The sequence below is a fragment of the Typopeltis vanoorti genome, chromosome 15 (genome assembly GCF_054136105.1).
Source record: "Typopeltis vanoorti isolate ZY-2024b chromosome 15, IOZ_Tvanoo_1.0, whole genome shotgun sequence".
In the NCBI taxonomy this organism is placed as follows: domain Eukaryota; kingdom Metazoa; phylum Arthropoda; class Arachnida; order Uropygi; family Thelyphonidae; genus Typopeltis; species Typopeltis vanoorti.
The window spans coordinates 9,137,946-9,157,601 of record NC_143563.1 but is presented as its reverse complement, the minus strand read 5'-3'; the positions used below and the strand labels follow the sequence as shown (position 1 = coordinate 9,157,601).

Here is a 19,656-nt window from a genome sequence, read left to right as displayed (position 1 = left end):
GTTGAAGTTTAGAGGGCATATTGCAAAGACATCAGATTACATGTTCATCGAAGAACACTAATAAGCAGGGATAGGGAAGTTATTGTTCCCCTTTATAAAGCTTTAATATGCCACATCTGGATTACTATGCACAGATTGTAAATCTGGATTCCATGGTAATGTTAGTTTAATCCTTTATCCAAGTGTGAGCAAACAAAGTTTGCACCTGAAAGTATCTTCAGGACTGGGGTAAGGTGGTACAACACCGGGAAACTCGCTGCAAAGGTGGAGCAAGCTAACATCTCCCATAATGCAAAACACATCTCCTTGCGGATATGTATAATGTTATGCATTAAGGGAAGGGCCACTAACATCATTCTCTAAATCCAGAGTAATTTAATAAAAAGGTGGCATACCGTTTGGCAACTCCTATAGGTAGAGATGACCTTGCTAATGCTTCTGCCTGGTATCTCCACTTGGGCTTGGCTCCCACTGAAGACACTTCAATAAAGGTCGAAACTAGTCTGGGTAGTGGCCCTTCCCTTAATGCATAACATTATACATATCCGCAAGGAGATGTGTTTTGCATTATGGGAGATACTGAGATAGGAGTGATGTTAGCTTGCTCCACCTTTGCAACGAGTTTCCCGGTGTTGTACCACCTTACCCCAGTCCTGAAGATACTTTCAGGCACACACTTTGTTTGCTCACACTTGGATAAAGGATTAAACTAAATTTATTATGGATTCCATGAGAATGAAGAAGTGGTGGAGATGATCCAGAGACAAGTGACAAAGATTGTGGCAGGTCTATAGAATGCTTCCTATGAGAATAGATTAAAGGTCTGCAGGTTTCAAAAACTAGCTGATAGACAAAAAATGATGAAACGTGATAGAATTATATCATTTTTTTCAGTACATGGCAGGAAGGAAAAGAACAAGAGGTCTCCTGCAGAAATTGTGTAAGCATGTGATAAGCAAGGGTCTTAGGACTAGATTTTTTGTCTGTGGTTACCTATATTATATATAGGTAGCCACAGAGATGTTTGCAAGTGCTTCGTCAGTGAATGAGTTTAAGGAGAGGTGTTATAGGTATTGTGTGAATAATGGATCTCTTACAATGAGTCATCTGCCTCTGTGGAGATACCTGCACTGTAATAAACATCAGCTTCCAGTTGAGCAATGCAGCATTTTGCCTAATAGCAATATCTTGGCTTTGCAGAATAGGTTTTCTATCTGCTTAAATAATGAAGTTTATCATATTTTCATTAGTATACAATTTTTTTGTTTTTATCTGGAAAAGCCATTCACAGACATTATGAAATATACAGGTTATTATTATTATTATTATTATTACTAGGTCTCCAAGGAATTGGAATTCCTTGTGAGAGGGCTATCAAACAGTACTCATCTAGTCATGCCCTAATTTAATTTACTGTTTCTGCTCTTTGCACGTTATCAGCCATTTCATTCCAGTTGCATACTGCTCTACTATCCGAAACACCTATAACTCAGAATTTTTGGAAATTCTCTTATACAAACTTCCAGAGATGGACTGTTCTTAGCTCTTTCCATACTATGAAAATATTTTTTGCACTACTCAGGTAATGCAAATTGTGTGTGTGTGGGGGGGGGGGGTGACCTTGCACTCAAGATTTAATCTTGGGGATGGCTGAGTTGAGTAGACGATTTAAGAATAGACACTAAGCATTGCATATGGTGTATGATTGACATCTGCGGTGATTGCCAATACATGAAACCCATGATCTCCTTTGGCCCAGCTTGGGCAAACGAAGTAGTGCTCAGTCCGCCCAAGTACTACCTCATTCGCCTTGTGTTCACAGCAGCTGTGATTCCCGAGAGCTATAGGGTATTCCCACCTTATGTAACCACTAATTCATAAGTAGTATAGAAATAGAAGACATGACACAACATAAATAAAAAAAAAATAAGTTTAATTAGGAAGAGATTTTTGGAAAATTTTCTAGTGTTTTTGTCTTTTTTGCCCCCCCCCCAAAAAAAGACAAAAGACACCCCCCCTCAGGATTTCCTTCGATCTTTCATCATATCTGGTGCTTTTCCAAAATCTCTATCAGTATTCTGTATACAGTAGTAGAAATTCAGTCTGATCAGAAGCTTGTATGATGGCACTTTGTGCCAAATTTCCTTAATCTCTTATGCTGTTTGTACAGTTCTTGCATACAGCACCTAAATTTCACATCACTATACTCCATAGATCCTTTTCTTTTTTCCTTCACTTTCCTCACTACATCTGCACTAATTATATATAGGTAGCCACTAAATCAATTCATTATTCCTTGTTGCTACTCAATATTGCTTAATTTGCAGACAACCTCATATTATTTATATCATTTGCAATATCATTAACATCTAAGTTAATAATGGCTCAAAAAGACCACACTACCTTAACTTCTATTTATTGTCTGACCTCATCCATCTGACTGGTCTTAGCAATATATAGAAAGTCTTTACAAAATCTGGATGTGCCACTGTATGTTCTGGTAGGCTGAGCAGATAGAATTTTGACTTTACAACAGGCTGCAGCCATGACTTCCATTGTGTCATTGATGTTTATGAATGTTCTTAGGTAGTAGATGATTTCCATTGTCCAGTATAAGACTTGCTTATAGTTGGCAGTGGTTTTAGAAACATAATTTGGTTTCTAGGACAGTGATTACCCCTCTACAAGTAAAAAAACTCTCTAATTAATTATTACTTTCTGCCTGGTATTGCACATTTCTGTGTAATCTTATTCATTCATTTTACACGTATCCTATTCATTCAGCTAACCTTTGGTCTATTCAAACATTTTTACTGTTAAAAATATTCCTTCATCATTCCTTAATCTCCTTTCCACACAATTCCGCATTCCATACTGTTGCATGCCATAAGGAATTGGTGGAACTTTCTGATTTGGTGAACTTTCCATACTTCCCACTGTAATTCCACATATGTTGAAAGCAAGGTTGAGATTCTATGCATTCATTTAATGAAGATATATTGAAAGAAGTGGAGGAGATAAGTCCTTGGTAATGGTAAACAAAGACCCGAAATTTAGAACCATTGCAAGAATTGAGGAAAGCAGTAATGAAGAGGACACTGAAATTTGGAGATAGTGTAATGGTTATAGGCTTACTATATAATGTTGTGATCAGGAAATAGATGGAAATGTAATTAAAATAGCATTAGGTTACTGATCGCAACATTATTATTATTCAGACCTCCATGGAGTCAAAAGACTCATTGCGGGAGGTCCTTCTTAGGAAACGCAGTCTATCAAGACTCACCGTGGGAGGTCCCTCCTAGGAAACACAAAGTCTACCATACCACTCCTTAAACTCATTGACCGTTCTCGCTCTCACTATATCAGGCAATGCATTCCATGGTTCAACCACCCTCCATGCAAAGAAACCACTCCTCATCCCCTTTTGCTTAATGTTTTGTTTCGTAACTTCCAGTGATGGCCCCTTGTCATTACTCCTTCCTGCTGTTCAACCAAGTGAAAGAACTCCCCAATGTCAACCCTGTAACCACCTCTCAACAATTTAAAAGTCTCAATCATATCACCTCTTCTTCTTCTATCCACCAAACTCTGCAGTCCACATTCCCTCAGCCGATCCTTATAACTAACATTGTACAGTCCTGAAACTGTCTTTGTTATCTGCCTTTGTACTCTTTCGACAGTTAATTTATCCCCTTCAAATCCTGGGGACCAAATCTGAGAACAATAGTCTTCCCTGATCAGACCACACATTACATGTGTGGTCTGATCAGGATCTTATACAGCAGAATGATAACTCTTTTATCTCTGCAGGTCAGCATCCTTCTCATTATTGCAGCAATCCTCTGTGTTACCTTCACCACCTTTGCAATATGTCCCCTAAATTTCAGGTTTCTATCAATCATCAACCCCAGATTTCTTGTCTCTCCTGCTTCCTCCAATAGAGTATGCAGCATCCCATCGATGTATCCCAAACCTCGAAATCTTACATTTTGCTGCATTAAACCGACACACCCATTCATTTGCCGCGAATCCAGTTGACCAACCTGACATCCAAACCCATGTGCTGCAACTTAAATATCAGCTTATCAATGTGGCACCCTGTCAAATGCTTTTCCCTCATCTACTGCTCTTGTAACTTTATTATAAAAGGCTAGCATATTACTAAAACAAGAGCGAATTTGCTGCGAATCCAGTTGACCAACCTGACATCCAAACCCATGTGCTGCAACTTAAACATCAGCTTATCAATGTGGCACCCTGTCAAATGCTTTTCTCTCATCTATTGCTCTTGTAACTTTATTATAAAAGGCTAGCATATTACTAAAACAAGAGCGCCCCTTCACAAATCCATGTTGACTCTCACAGATAACATTACCCTCATCTGCCCAATACTGTATATGGTCCCTCACTAATTTCTCCAAGATCTTAACAACTACTGATGGCACACAAACTGGCCTATAATTAGACACTTCCAATCTGCTACTGCCCTTATGCAATAGCACTATCTTAACCTTCCTTCCATTCCCTGGGCACCTTTCCCATGGCCAAACTTTCATTGAAAAAAGCCAGGTCAAAGGAGCTCTTTGATACTCCTGCATGTCTATTCATTTTCCAAGTCAAAACCACATGGTCACTCTCTCCAACTGGTGGGAGAGATGTCATCTCAGTTATTATCAACTCTTCTGATGCTATGACCAAATCCAACACTCTTGAACCTCTTATTCCCTCTATTACATGTTGCCCAAGACATTTGTCCCTCAAGAATTCTAGAAATTCCATTCCCTTATTGTTAAATGCATCTTCTTCTCCCCATTTAATTCTGCTGTAGTTAAAATCTCCCATAACAATCATTCTTCTTGCCAAGCTCAACTGTCTAAACATCTCCTGGTCTCCACCCTCTGTGCTGCTTGGTTTGTAGCAACACCCCACTAAATACCCTGTCTTGCCCACCTCTGCCTCACATCATATGCTTTCAAAATCATTAGTGTCACTGCCTTGCAAAGCCTCCGCTCTTAGAGGACATGAGTCGTCACTTATCATAAACACTACTCAACCACCAGGCTTTCCCTTCCTATCCTGCCAAAAAATGTTGTACTCTGCTACTTTATTCCTGTTATTATATCCTCTTCTGTCAACTATGTCTCAGTGATCCCAATAGTCTTTGGCCAGGCTGATGCTATCAGCGCCACCAATTCCACTCCTTTATTCCGGATACTCCTGGCATTAGTATAAAGCATAAAAATGCCACTGTTTCTATACCCAGCATTATCCCATCTAGACTCCACTGGGCTCAGCATTACCTGATGTCTCCCCCTTCTCCCAAGTACCCATTCCCACAAGAGGCTACCAGTGGTGCACCCAGAGGGGGAGGGGGGCCTGGCACCCCTCAAAGAAAAAGGAATAAACACTAGAAAAATTTCAAAAATCTTTTCCTAATTAAAATTATTATTTTTTTTATTTATCATTGCAGATGCTCAGTCATAGGTCATATGCGATGCATAGTGTGTATTCTTAATCGTCTACTCAACTCGGCCCTCCCCCTCCAAGATTAAATCCTGAGTGCGCCACTGCCTCTACCATTCACCCTGGGCATTCTAGTTTCCCTGCATTGACACACCGACTCGTTCAGAACAGCAATCTCTTGAGATGCCTCAAACACCCTCCAAGCATCCGCATATTCCAGCCCTTCTTCTGACACATTCTAGCTATTATGTTATTCAATATTACTGCTCTTCTGCTCAGCTCTTTACTATCATAACTAGGCAACAGGCACACTATCTTTCCTCTCTGCATCTTCTTCATACAACCTCAAGCAAGAATCTCATATCTCTCGCTGCCCAATTCACATTACCTCTCAAGTCTTGTTCCTACCATCACAATCATTTCATCCACCCTCTCACCCCTCTTAATTGCCATAGCCACACTTTCTATCATTCCTTCAGGCAAACACTTCTCACACATCCTATCTTGCACACCACAGATCATTGAGTCCCCATACATTACACCTCTTACCACCCTGTTCCTTGATTGCTCACATGCATCCCTCACTCTCTCTCCTCTAACACTTTCTCTCTGTGTTCCCCTACTTACCTGCCTTCCTGACATCACTCTATCCCTGGTTCCAGTGCTCTCTCACATTCTTCTCATTCCTTCTCTCCTGCTGTTTCCATTCTCTCCTCTTCTATCATTCTTGTAACTCTTTCCCATTCCCTCTCTTCTACTGTTCCTATTCTCTCCTCTTCTATCATTCCCATAACTCTCTCCCTCTCTCTCTCTCCTACTCTGATTTGCCTTGCATTCATCTCTTTCACACTTCTCATCTCATTCCACCTGCTCTTTCAGCTCACCTATCTCTCTCTCTCTGCAGGTCAGCCATTCTTATTTGCCATTCATCCTCCCAATTGAGACCATCTCTGAAAACTTCACAATCATTCAAACTTTCCATACTCCCCACTCTCATTATTTTATTCATATTTCTCTCACCCTCTGTCATACCACTCATCTCTCTACATGGGGAATGCCTCTCCTTCTTCTGATTCAGTGAGGTCAGTTATAGTCATCTCTAACTCACCGAGTTCCTCCCATCGCCTGCATTTTGCACATATATGTATTTCCCCCTTCTCTCACCTGCTACATATACAACTGCCGAGATGCATACATTCCCCAAATCCCGCATGCTACAAAATCCGTATGATATCACGCAAAATGCGGTCCTTAAATGTGGGAGGACTTGGTGATACGTCATTTCCAATTTTAACAGCTGCTGCCGTTATTCAAAATATGTCGAGGAACTATTACAACTAAATGCTAAATAAGTATAAGGGAGTATAACTATATAAGTAAAAGTACAAACAAAACATTTAAGTATATTAAATATAAATAAAATAAAACTAAATAATGAAAAGTTATGTTATCTTTGTCTTCTCTTTCATCAGTATGTATCCGATTCCGACCCCGTCTTCTTGGTAACCAAAATATACAATATAGCGACAACAACTAACTTCAAAAACAGCCACAAAAAGACAATTGTATTCCAGAAAAACAACGTAGCACAAATCTCGACAGAAGTCAAGACTATTCACCGATTAAAAAGCACTGTTTTTCAGCACAGCTCAAATTCCCTGCCATGTTCTCTAGCGACTCTAGAGCCTTATACACATTATATATATGATATAGTTGAAGTACTAATTGATCACTTTGCAAAGCTATAATCATCTAGATGGAGATACTGCAGTACAAAAATGGCAGGTGCTGACATGGAAAGGAGGGGTAGATGAACTGGATGTACATAGGATATACAGAACTTTGATGTGAATACACCTGTGGGATTAAATGGCATATAAGCTTATATATCAGAATGTTCTAAAGAATTGGCAGTGCCTTTGACCAGATTGTCTCAGCTGTGGGGTGGTCCCAAGAGAATAGAAAGACAACAAAACAGTTCCATTGCATAAAGGAGGCTCCAAGGTAATAAATTATTGATTAATCAGTATCTCAGTAGTGAAGATATAGGAGAAATGAGAATGAAAAAAAAAATCAGCTAATGCATTTTATTCCCCTATAGGAAGTAGGTGAGAAAATACTATAGTTTTGTGAAGGGTAGGTCATGCCTCAATAACTACTCACTTGACTTTTTTGTTATAATGAAGTGACAGCTGAGTTGGATAATGGCAGTGATGACATGGTGGTACTACTGGACTTTGCCAAGGCATTTGTTAGAATAAAGTATGGAATTCTGTTATGTAAATTACCATTACTTTCAAGCTTTTACAAAGTCTAAAGACTTCCATGGGAGATTGAATGGGCTTATGCCACAATAACTATTGTACCTTGCCTTGAAAACATTCAGCACTGGAGTGCTCACCACCCACCCACTCTGGCAAAGCATTCCACTCACTGACCACCTGTCATGAAAAATTCAATCCCCTTTCCACTTCCTTATTCACAACACTAGTATCTCTTCTTATCCCATTACTTATGCAATAATTCTCCCATATCTATCTCATAGGCTCTAACCATTTTACATCTTAATCATATCACCTATTCTTTTCCCATCCCCCAAGTTCATTCTCTTAATCTGTCCTCGTATTCAACATTCAAGAGTCCTGAGACAGTCTTAATTATCACCTATATTATCACCATATGTCAATATCACCTGTATATACTCTTGCCAATGTTTCTTTACTGCCAGTATAGCCAAGTGACCAAATCGATGCACAGAAATCCAAACATAGCCTAACTGGTGTTCTTTATACAATGGAATTCTCACCTCCTTATCTATACTTGTAAGAATTATTTGCATTATGGCTGCAATTTTCTGATAGCCCTTACAAATTTCATGTGTCCCTTGAACTTCCCTCTCCAGCTTAGATCTCTAGATCCCATGTCAACTCAAGTATGATAAACCTCATTTCATTATCAATGGCCAAAAGTACGTAACTTTCCACTTAGCAACATTGAAGTGACATCCCCCATTCTTCAGTCTCAGCCACCAGCCAATTCATATCCTCTTGCTACAGCATCGCATCAGAACTTCTGATGTAGCTCTTCCTGATTTTATAATTATTATTATTATTTCGGGCAACTCCAAGGAGTCGACAGACTCATCGAGGGAGGCCCTAACAACTATATTATTAGCGCCTCCCTCATGTCAAGAACAACTATTCGACATTCACACAGTATCTATCATACCTCGCCTTGAACTCTTGTTGTGGGTGCTATGACCGTGTTCACGGTCTTAGCACCCACAGCAGACTCTGGCACCTTATTCCACTCATTCACCACTCTCCAAGTAAAAAATCTAGCTCTAACACCCCTGCTAACCACATTCTTGCCCAGCTTCCATGTATGGCCCCTAGTCCTCCCACCACCAGTCCTATTCTCAAAAATATCTTCTGGATTAATCTTATAGAAACCCTTCAGTAATTTGAATGCCTCAATCATATCACCCCTTTTCCGCCTATCAACCAATTTTTGCAACCCACAAATCTTCAACCTGTTCTCATAAGGTTCATTCCACAGACCACCTGCTGTCATCTTGGTCACTCGTCTCTGGATCCTCTCCACCTTCTCCCCATGAAGAAGAAACCCTGCCGCCCATATCTGGGCACAGTAGTCTAGATGGGGTCTTATCAAGGCTCGATATAGAGGAACAATAACTTGTTTGTCTCTGCTTGTTAAAATATTTTTCAGCAACCAAGTGATTTGATGAGCTGATTTAGCCACTTTTGCAATGTGCCCCCTAAACTTCAACTCCCTGTCCACCAACACTCCCAAATCCCTGGGCTCATCAATCTCCTGGAGTACGGTTCCACCAATGTGATATACTGCTGCTAATCTTTTCACTCCAAAATGCATAACCTTACACTCTTCCACATTAATTTGACATCCATTTTCCCTAGCCCAGTCCTCCAAACTATCCAAATCATCCTGCAAAATTTTGACATCCTGTGCACTCATAATTGCTCTACCCAACTTTGCATCATCAGCAAACAAGTGAACACTTCCTCTCAGATCCTTTCCTATATCATTAATGAACAAATTGAAAAGTAGTGGTCCAAGATCAGAACCCTGCGGCACACCACTAGTCACAAGCCGTCTTTTGGACTCCACTCCTGAATAAACTACTCTCTGGTATCTCTCCATCAACCACCCTCCTATCCATCTCATCAACCCTATATCCATCCCCATCTGATCCAGTTTGCTGATTAGTTCCATGTGGTATCCTGTCAAAGGCCTTGACAAGGTCCTGTAGAATCACTATAAACCCATTACACTTATCCAGTTCAGCCGTCACTGTGTTATAAAACGTGAGCAAGTTACTGAGGCATGATCTACCCTTCACAAAACCATGTTGTCCCCCATACAGTATCCCATTTTTATCTATCCAATCCTGTATTCTTTTCTTGACTAATTTCTCTAAGACCTTGACAATGATTCCTGATATGCTAATCGGTCGGTAATTTACAACAGCAGTCTTGGAACCTGCTTTATACAGTGGAACTATTTTCCCCTCTTTCCACCCTTCAGGACTAACCCAGACCTGAGACTGAAATTAAACAGAATGGTCAAGGGTACTGACAATTCTTTAGCCGCTTCACGTACAACACGAGCTGGTATACCATCCAATCCCACAGATGTATTGCCATTGAGGTTTTGCAATAGACTACTCACTTCCACTTCATTCACCACAATTCCCGTATAATCCGTTGCTTTTCTTACCACACTCGTTACCCTTCTGTCCTGCGCTTTATACCATTCATGTGCCTGCCGGTCACCTTTCTCCTTAAATTCCCTCCATAGTTGTTTAGCATAAGTAAACAACTGAATATCTCCTCTCATACCCTGAATTATATCATTGATATATAAATTAACAGTGGTCTTAGAACAGAACCCTGTAGTATCCTACTCATCATCACCTTTCTTTTTTTTTAACACTACACCCCCATATACAACTTTCTGGTCCCTATCAGTCAACCATCCCTGCAACTAATCTACCAACTAATTATCCATCCTATCTTGCTAATTTTGACAGTAGTTTATCATGTGGTACTCTATCAAATGCTTTAGCAGAGTCTAGATAATCACTGCATAAGCATTTCCTATTGTAAAAGTTACCCTGTTGTAAAAGGTAACTAAGTTATTTATTTATTTAAGTGAGACCTCTTAACAAACCCATGATGCTCCCCTTAAAGATTTCCATTTTCATCACTCCAAGTTTGTATTCTGTCTCTCTAATGACTTCACTACTACACTTGATATACACACTGACCTGTAGTTTGACACTGCTGGCTTGGATTCTCTCTTATGCAGTGGTACTATTTTTCTTTCAACTTCTGAGCCTGTTCCTGTTGCTGTTCCTCTGTTGATCAGCCATTAAGGGCAGTTGCAGCTCATTTGCACATTCCCATAACACAAGGTGATAGCCCATCCATCCTCCAGCCTTATTAAACATCAAGGTTACTTAATATTCTAAATACTTCCATTCCTAAACTGTCAGTCTTAGGTCTCCTTCCTATTTTTATTCAAAACTACTCCCAATCCCCTACATGAAATACTTGCTGAATATTTCCACTGCATCTCCAGCAACTAAAGTTAGTCTTTCATATTCACCTTTCTTCTACTGGTGACACAACTGTAATATTTCTCGCTGAAGCAGTAAAGCAAAACCCTTATCTCCTTTTATATGCTAATTTCTCTTTCCTCACTGCACTTGTCACCCTTCTAGCTTGTGTGTTATATTCCTCATAGTGCTGAGGGTTACCTTGTTCTTTATTTCTCTTCAATAACATTCTCTTTCTCTGAAGCTTCTGTATAATTCCATGATTCGTCCATTTCCCTCCTACTGTATTTATCTTCCTAACTTTACGTATACAATCTGATATTCTCATAAGTACATTTTGAAACAAGTCCCAGGCATTGCTGGTTTCTCTCCCCTTCAATATATCAAGCCACTATGCACTTCCAGTCTGTTTCCTTAATTTATCTTGGTCACCTGCTCTGTAATTCCATGCATCTCTTTTGTTCCATGAAGCTTGTATCTGCCTAGCTGCTTCCTCATCAAAACCATATGATCGTTCTCTCTCCAACTGTTGACATTGTAGTGACATCTTCTAATATTACTGCATGAGACAATGTTAATAAATCCAAAACTTGTATCCCATCATTTGAAATTTTTTAAAACTCACCCCAACTTAACATCACCAGAGTTCAAGATCGGTACTATCAACATAAGAAGCCTGAATGGCAAAAAATGGAGCAAGCTGTGGAATTGGATAAGTACCAGATCGACATAATATGGGTGACTGAAACAAAAAAGGCAAAAACTGGTGAGATCTTTCTGAGCAATAAATACAAAATGTTATATTCAGGCAGTGACAATCAAGGAAAAGAAGGAGTAGCCATATTATTCAACACTAAATACGAGGCTAATCTTCTTGAATGGCAGGCAGTCTCAAGTAGAGTGATATGGGCAATTATGAGAATGGGAAACTGAACAATGAGACTTATTTGTGCCTATGGTCCCACAGAAGATTCTACTAAGGTAGAAGTGGAAGAATTTTTTGAGGCTTTAGAGAAAGCAACTGACACTGAAAAAGGAAAAGTTAGTCCTTGTTAGGGATCTAAATAGCAGAGTAGGAAGCGATTGTCAGACGTACAAAAATATTTTCGGAAAATTTGGATAAACGAGCAAAGCTAATAATAATGGCAAATACCTGTTGGATTTCTGCTTGGGACATGGACTGGTTACTACTAACACAATGTTCCAACATAAAAATGTGCACAAATTCACATGGAGACAAGGAATAAGAAAAGTCTCATTGAACTATGTTATTGTTGATAGTGATGTTTTTTCCTTGGTGCAGGACACTAGCATGTACAGAGGATTTGAAATTGGAAGTGATCACCATTTAGTCTTGAGCAGGATAAAATTGAATTTCATGCTTAAAAGAAGAACATGTAAGAAAGTATTAAAGTGAATAAAAGTTGAGCAGCTCTCAGATGTGAACTGTAGACTAACATACACAAATATTATTCAAGAAAAAATGAAAGAATTTGGGAACATGAACCAAATATTGGAGATTCAGTGGCAAGCCTTGAAAAAAATGCTGATTGATTCAGAGAAAAGCTAAACACTGTGTAAAACTGTGTTTAGCTTTTCTCTATTTATTTTCTATGTTATTACCAAAATATTTATTTTGGTAATAACGTAGAAAATAAATATCAAGAAGGTGGCAAGATATTCTGGAGGCTGTAAGAAGCTCAGAAATGGAGGAAAGACTGCTGTAAAAGGAATTCGAGATGATAAAAGTGACATGAAAACTGAAGAAAAAGATATCCTTGAAGTATGGAATAATTACTTTTGAAAAATTACTAAACGAAACAAGCAGTGATGACAGCACAGTGGTAAAAAACACTTCCCAGGCATGCAGCCAGGAATACATATCCATACTTGAAGTAGAATAATCCATCAAAAATATGAAATGTGGAAAGGCAGCAGGAGTACATGGTATTCGACCAGAAATGCTCAAGTATGGAGATATAAAAGTCTTAAAGTGGCTGCACTGCCTGGTTCAAAAGGCCTGCACAGAGGAACGAATTCCAGATGATTGGAGTAGAGCTCTCATAGTACCCATATATAAAAAAGGGAAATTTATTTATTATGGCAAAATAAAGACACATGACATCAGAATATATAAATACATATTTGTGTAGACGATAAAAATGAGACAAGTAATGCACATATACCAATATCAGGTAAAAAAAAAAAAATCACTAAAATTTTAAGTCTAATTCAGATAGCCAATCAAGAGCTGAAGGATCTGCCTCAAAAAAGTCTCTCAGGTCATCAGGGTAGGCTCTTATGCTGCAGTTCTCCAAAATGTGCCAGATGGTTTGTGTTATGGACCCACAGTCACATTGGGGTGTAGGTGATCTTTTCCACTTGTGTAAGCTGTCTGTGCAGATACCATGTCTTGTGTGTATCCTATTTAGGCTTTCCATAGGTGACATGGATGCTCAATCCCTTTCGGATTTTGGTTAGGAAGGATATACTTGTTTAAGTCTGGTGGCGATTTTTCTTTCCAAGTTTCTAGCCTTTCGAATTAACATTGAAATTGCTATTTACTAGTTCTTCAGCCAGTATTAGTGGAGACCATCTGGATTTAAGATGATCCATATTTATATATGGGAGGTCTTCATGTATTGGCAACAGGGGGATTGCTGTTTATTTTTTTGTACTCTTTTACTAGAGCATCTTGTCTGCACAGGTTTGGTGATGCAATATTGCTCAAAGTTGGAAGCCAGTAGAGAGGAGTGGATTTGACACAACCTGTTATTGTCCTCATCGCTGCATTTATTTGCATGTCGATTTTCTTGATATGAGGACTGTTTACCCATACTGGTGAACAATATTCTGCTGCAGAGTAGACCAAGGCCAACGTGGAGTATCGCAGTGTAATACCAGAAGAACCCCATGTAGAACCACACAGTTTTTGCATGATGTTATTACTGGTTCTGATCTTTAAAGAGAGATTCTCCAGATGTCTTTTGAAAGATAGTGTTCTATCCAAGGTATACCACCCAGATATTTAGAGAAATCTTGCAGCATTGTGTTGTTAAAGCTAACGTGAAGTTTCCTATTTGCCAATTTGGTGTTTAGGTGAAAACAGCTAACCTTGGTCTTATTGAGGTTTGGTGTTAGTCTCCATTTATGAAAGTATTTCCCAATGGTTCTATGGTCATTTGTGAGAATATCTTCAGTTACTTCGATGCTCTTTTGTTGGATGGCGAGGGCTATATCATCAGCATAAGCAAATTTTTTTGACCTAGTTGTCAGTAGATCAGATGTATATAAGTTGAATAAGATTGGTGCTGTTACTGAGTCCTGTGGGATCCCATTGTTCAGCTTTCTCAGTTTGCTCATTTTGTTTCCCAGTACCACATGGAAGAACCTGTCAGAAAGCATGTTACCAATAAGTCGTGTGATGGATTGGTACGACTTGTATCAGCTTGCATAGCATCCCCTCTTTCCATACCGTGTCGTATGCAGCAGTAAGGTCAACAAACACGACAGAGGGGTTTTTAAACATCTCTGAAAGTCTGCTTCGATATGGGTAGTAAGGCTTAATACTTGGTCTGTATAACTGCTTTGAGTCCTAAAGCTTGCTTGCTTGCTCAACAGGGATAACTTGAGATATTTTGGGCCCAATTCTGTTAAGGAGGAGTCTCTCAAGAAGCTTATAACAGCAAATAAGGAGCGCAATTGGGTGATAGCTCTGCTTAATCTTGGCTTGTTGGGTTTTAATATGGCTATTATATTGGTTCTCTTAAAGGCTGTTGGAAGGTTTCCCGTCCTTAAAATGGGAGAAAAGAATCTTGTTAGCCATTGACGAGATTTTTTTCCACATTTTACCAAGAATTCAGGGTGAATACCATAAAACTTGACGCTTTCCGGTTTTCACTTACTTTAAGGCCTCGGTTATTTCGTCTGTGATAAATTCTCTTGAAAATTGGGAACTGTCAGCTGCACTTTGTTGTATGTTTCTGAGTGTTCATTTAACCTCCTGTATGTGTGTTGATGATCTCGAGGGGGCTCTAGACAGCAAGTCTTTATTCCAGCCAGGTTTCATTGTTCCTGGTAAGATATATGCAAGTATACTTGAGAAACGGTTGAGAAGGATTGTGGAAGAGAAGCTTGGTGAAGAACAAGCTGGATTCAGGCCAAATAGAGGCTGTCAGGATCAGATCTTCACTTTATGACAGATAGATGAGAAATCGTGGGAGTATAATAAAGATCTGTATTTTCTGGGAAAACTCCCATGTTACTCTTAAAAACTATTATTTTTATGGCTATTTTGCCTGCTTTTGTTTAGAAGTGCCCCTTTTTTAATGTCATTGGCTTTTTACTCAAGAATTCTTAGGGCATTGTAGATGTATTTTTAGAGACAAATATGTGTAGCACAATAGAAGAAAATTCACACATACCTTTTCTTGGATGATGTTGCCTGTCTTCTTTCTGCGGTGTGCATGCTTCTGCTGTTATGGTGTTGAAAGGGGAGTGGAGGGGCAGTGTAGGAGAATTAATTTGAAAGAACCTGGGTTTTTTTATATAATATATACATATATTATATTAAAGGTGGGCAGAGCGCTTTTTTTGTATGGTGGGAAAAGATGAAAAAGGGGACCTGAAATTAGAAACTGTTTTAGGGGAAGGGTTTATGGGTTATGCACACCACAGAAAGAAGACAGGCAACAACATCCAAGAAAAGGTATGTGCAAATTTTCTTTTGTTATGCTACATATATTTGTCTCTAAAAATACATCTACAATGCCCTAACTGGTAATTAGTTTACAGAATTAACAATGGCTAATTTGGTAGTCTTGGCGGCAGTTGGGCTGAAGTTCTCATAATGTAAGTCTCCCAAATTTGGGGTAGTTTCATGCACCCAAATTTGTTGAGGTTAGGAACGTTTTTTAGAGCTGCTGAAGATTCTTTGAATAATCTTTCGTATTTAAACTTGCTGCGATGAATTATTTTTGTTTTCTTCCGAATACGTTTTCTTCGAATACACTCGGCCGTGATCTATGGTCGATACTTTATGACATCTCATGCGCACTGTAGTCAACCTCTCGTCAGCAGTTTTAAAGCCTGAAGCACTCACTGCACTTTCACATGGTCACAATTTCGCCCTAACTCCTAAAAGGATACCTGCTGAAGAAATCATGATCCAAATAGAGCGTGGGATTCGCAACCTGCCTAACCATATCGCCAACAACGTTAGACTGGATGTAGTCAGTGTTCTCACTAAAGCCAAACCTCCAAAAACCAACTTATCCAAAAACGAATATGCGGCCCTACAAGAATTGAAAAACAACAAAAAAATAGTAATCACCAAAGCTGATAAGGGAAGCGCCACTGTGGTGCTCAATCAAAAAGACTACAAAGGTAAGCTAAATGCTTTAGTACTAGACCATACTACTTACCTCCCCATTGAATATAATCCGACCAGTTCTCAGATTAGAACTCTCCACGGACTCCTTAAGAAAGTCACTTCTTGGCCTATGGAAGTCACCAACAAACTTAAACCTTATAACTCTAGACCCCCCGATTATATGGACTCCGAAAAATACATAAACGAAATGTGCCATTGCATCCCATAGTGGATGGCATTGATTCCCCCACATATAAATTAGCCAAAATGCTCACACACTATACTGGCAACACACCATCACACATAAAAAACTCAGCCCACTTTAAAGCCAGTATAGAAAACCTCACACTCCAACACACTGACATAATGGTCAGTTTTGACGTCTCCTCCCTATTCACTAATGTCCCACTCAAAGAAACCCTTGAGCTCATCCAAGCCAAGTTTCCTCCCGATATCTCAGCCCTATTTTAGTTCATAATGAACTCAGGCTATTTCATTTGACAAGGAAAGTTCTACAAACAGATAGAGGGGGACAGCCATGGGTTCACCACTTTCCCCACCCTTGGCCAATTTCTTTATGGAGACATTTGAAGAGAAAGCCTTAAACTCCACCCCACAAAAACCCACTATTTGGCTTCGTTATGTGGATGATGTGTTTGGTATTTGGCCACATGGCTCAGACACACTCCACTCCTTCCTAACACACTTAAACAACCAACACCCCAGAGTCCAGTTCACCTTAGAAAAAGAGGAAAACAACACCCTCCCCTTCCCAGACACTTTAATCACCCACCAGCTTGATGGATCTTTGGTTTTCTCTGTTTACAGAAAACCCACCCATACTGGCAGATACATTCACCAGCAATCCCCCTCCCCCCACAACAATATGGGGTTATAAAAACACTATATAACAGGGCAAAATTAATCTGCTCAGATGACAAGGCCCCGACTACTGAACTAAACCACATCCTCAACACCTTCTTAGCCAATGGCTATAACCCAAAAAAAATCCAAAAAATACTAAAACCAGTAAACCACAACCCCTCTCCACAATAACGATTACACCAAGTCTATCACCATCCCCTACATCCAGGGCACCTCTGAGAAAATAACCAATATCCTCAAAAAATATGACCTTACTTCCTGTTACAGACCATATAAAAAGTTGGCATCCCTTATCTGCTCTACCAAAGACTAACCACTTCCCCTAGACCTACTTGGTGTATACCAGGTCCCTTGCAGCTGCAAATTGTCCTACTTTGGCCAAACAGGCAGAACAACAAATATCAGGATTTCAGAACACAAAGACTACATCTGGTTTCACCAGTACAGCCGCTCTAGGCTGGCAGACCATGCCTTAGATACCCACCATAAAATTCGTTGGAAGAAAACAAAAATAATTCATCGCAGCAAGTTTAAATACGAAAGATTATTCAAAGAATCTTCAGCAGCGCTAAAAAACGTTCCTAACTTCGACAAATTTGGGTGCATGAAACTACCCCAAATTTGGGAGACTTACGTTATGAGAACTTCAGCCCAACTGCCAAGACTACCAAAATTAGCCTGCAAGAGGGCACCATTAGGACTTTTGGAACAATATTAGTTTCTTGCTTTCTTCCTCATTTGCTTGTGTTAGTGCCTTGAGTGCACATACCATATCTTTATGTTCCTGAAGATGGCAATGTGACGTTGCCGAATTTGCAGCTGCAAGGGACCATTAAAGTTACCTTTAATTAATATACTTTATATGCATTGTTAATTCCGTAAACTAATTACCAGTTATGTCTAACCAACGTATAAGCCTTGCTACTAGATACAATGCCCTAAGAATTCTTGAGTCTAAAGCTAATGACCTTAAAAAAGAGGCACTCCTAAACAAAAGAAGGTAAAATAGCTGTAAAAATAATAATCTGTATTTAAGTTTTGTAGATCTGGAAAAGACATATGACAAGAGAGAAGCTATTCAAAACGCTACAGTTATATTGTGTTAATGGGATATTATATCAATCAATACTCAGTCTTTATTTGAGTTGTAAGTCAGTAGTTAGAATTGAAGGAAGTAGAGGAAGGTGGTTTAATGTTAAATCTGGTTTCAGAAAAAGGATGTACATTATCCCCTCTGTTATTCATTATCTATATGGATCGCATTATGAAGGAAAGTGGTATTAAACCTGATATCAAAATTGGAGATGTCAATCTCAGCTCTTTGCTTTATGCAGATGATATTATACTTCTAAATAAATCCGTGTAAACAAGTGTTCTTTGTCAGGTTGGCAGAAAGAAGACCTAGAGGAAGACCAAGATATAAGTATATTGATACAGTAAAAAGTGCCTTAGAAGACAGAAATGTAAGAACTGATAATATTGGAGTCTTGACACGTAACAGACTGATTTGAAGGAAAATTGTAGATAGGAAGTTAGTAATGTTGTAAATTTTTCATGTAGTGCTATCATATTCTGTACATCCCTTGAGGGTATATATCAGGAATTTGATGATGATGATGAGGATGACACTTGTATCCCACATGTTTCAACTACTGCTGCATAAGCTAGTTGTACTCAAGGAATTCAATCATCTTACTGACACATTGTTTTCTGCTTCCAATGAATGCTTCCATAGGCATACAAATTATTATCATCGTTATGTCACTCGCCAATATCATTTCTATAAACATTTCAGAGTCATCTGCCTTCTATATTTCCTGGTCTGTGTCAACGTTCTTCTAGTTATCTAAAATTTGTGCTTACCTCAGCCGCACCAAATGCACTCAAAGCCATCATCACTGCTTTATTATTATTATTACAGGCGACTCCAGGAAGTCCTTAGATTCATTGAGGGAGGCCCTAAACATCATGTCCACACAACTATTCGGCATTCTCACAGTATCTATCATACCTTGCCTTGAACTCATTCACTGTCATAGCACCCACAACAGACTCTGGCAGCTTATTCCACTCATTTACAACTCTAAAAGTAAAGAACCCAGCTCTGACACCCTTGCTAACCACACTCTTGCCCAGCTTCCATAGATGTCCCCTAGTTTTCCCACCACCAGTTCTGATCTCATTAATATCCTCTGAATTAATCGTATAGAATCCTTTTAGCAATTTGAATGTCTCAATCATATCTCCCCTTTTCCGCCTATCAACTAGTTTCTGCAACCCACAAATCTTCAACCTGTTCTCATATGGTTCATTCCATAGACCTGCTATTATCTTT

The 19,656-nt window shown here is 39.2% G+C and overlaps 1 protein-coding gene across 2 annotated transcripts in view; it reads left to right on the top strand.

Moving 5' to 3' along the window:
• The window catches only part of LOC150098347 (uncharacterized), a 35,679-nt gene that overhangs the window by 2,360 nt on the left and 13,663 nt on the right, over window positions 1–19,656 (top strand). The gene's annotated exons all lie outside the window — the stretch shown is intronic.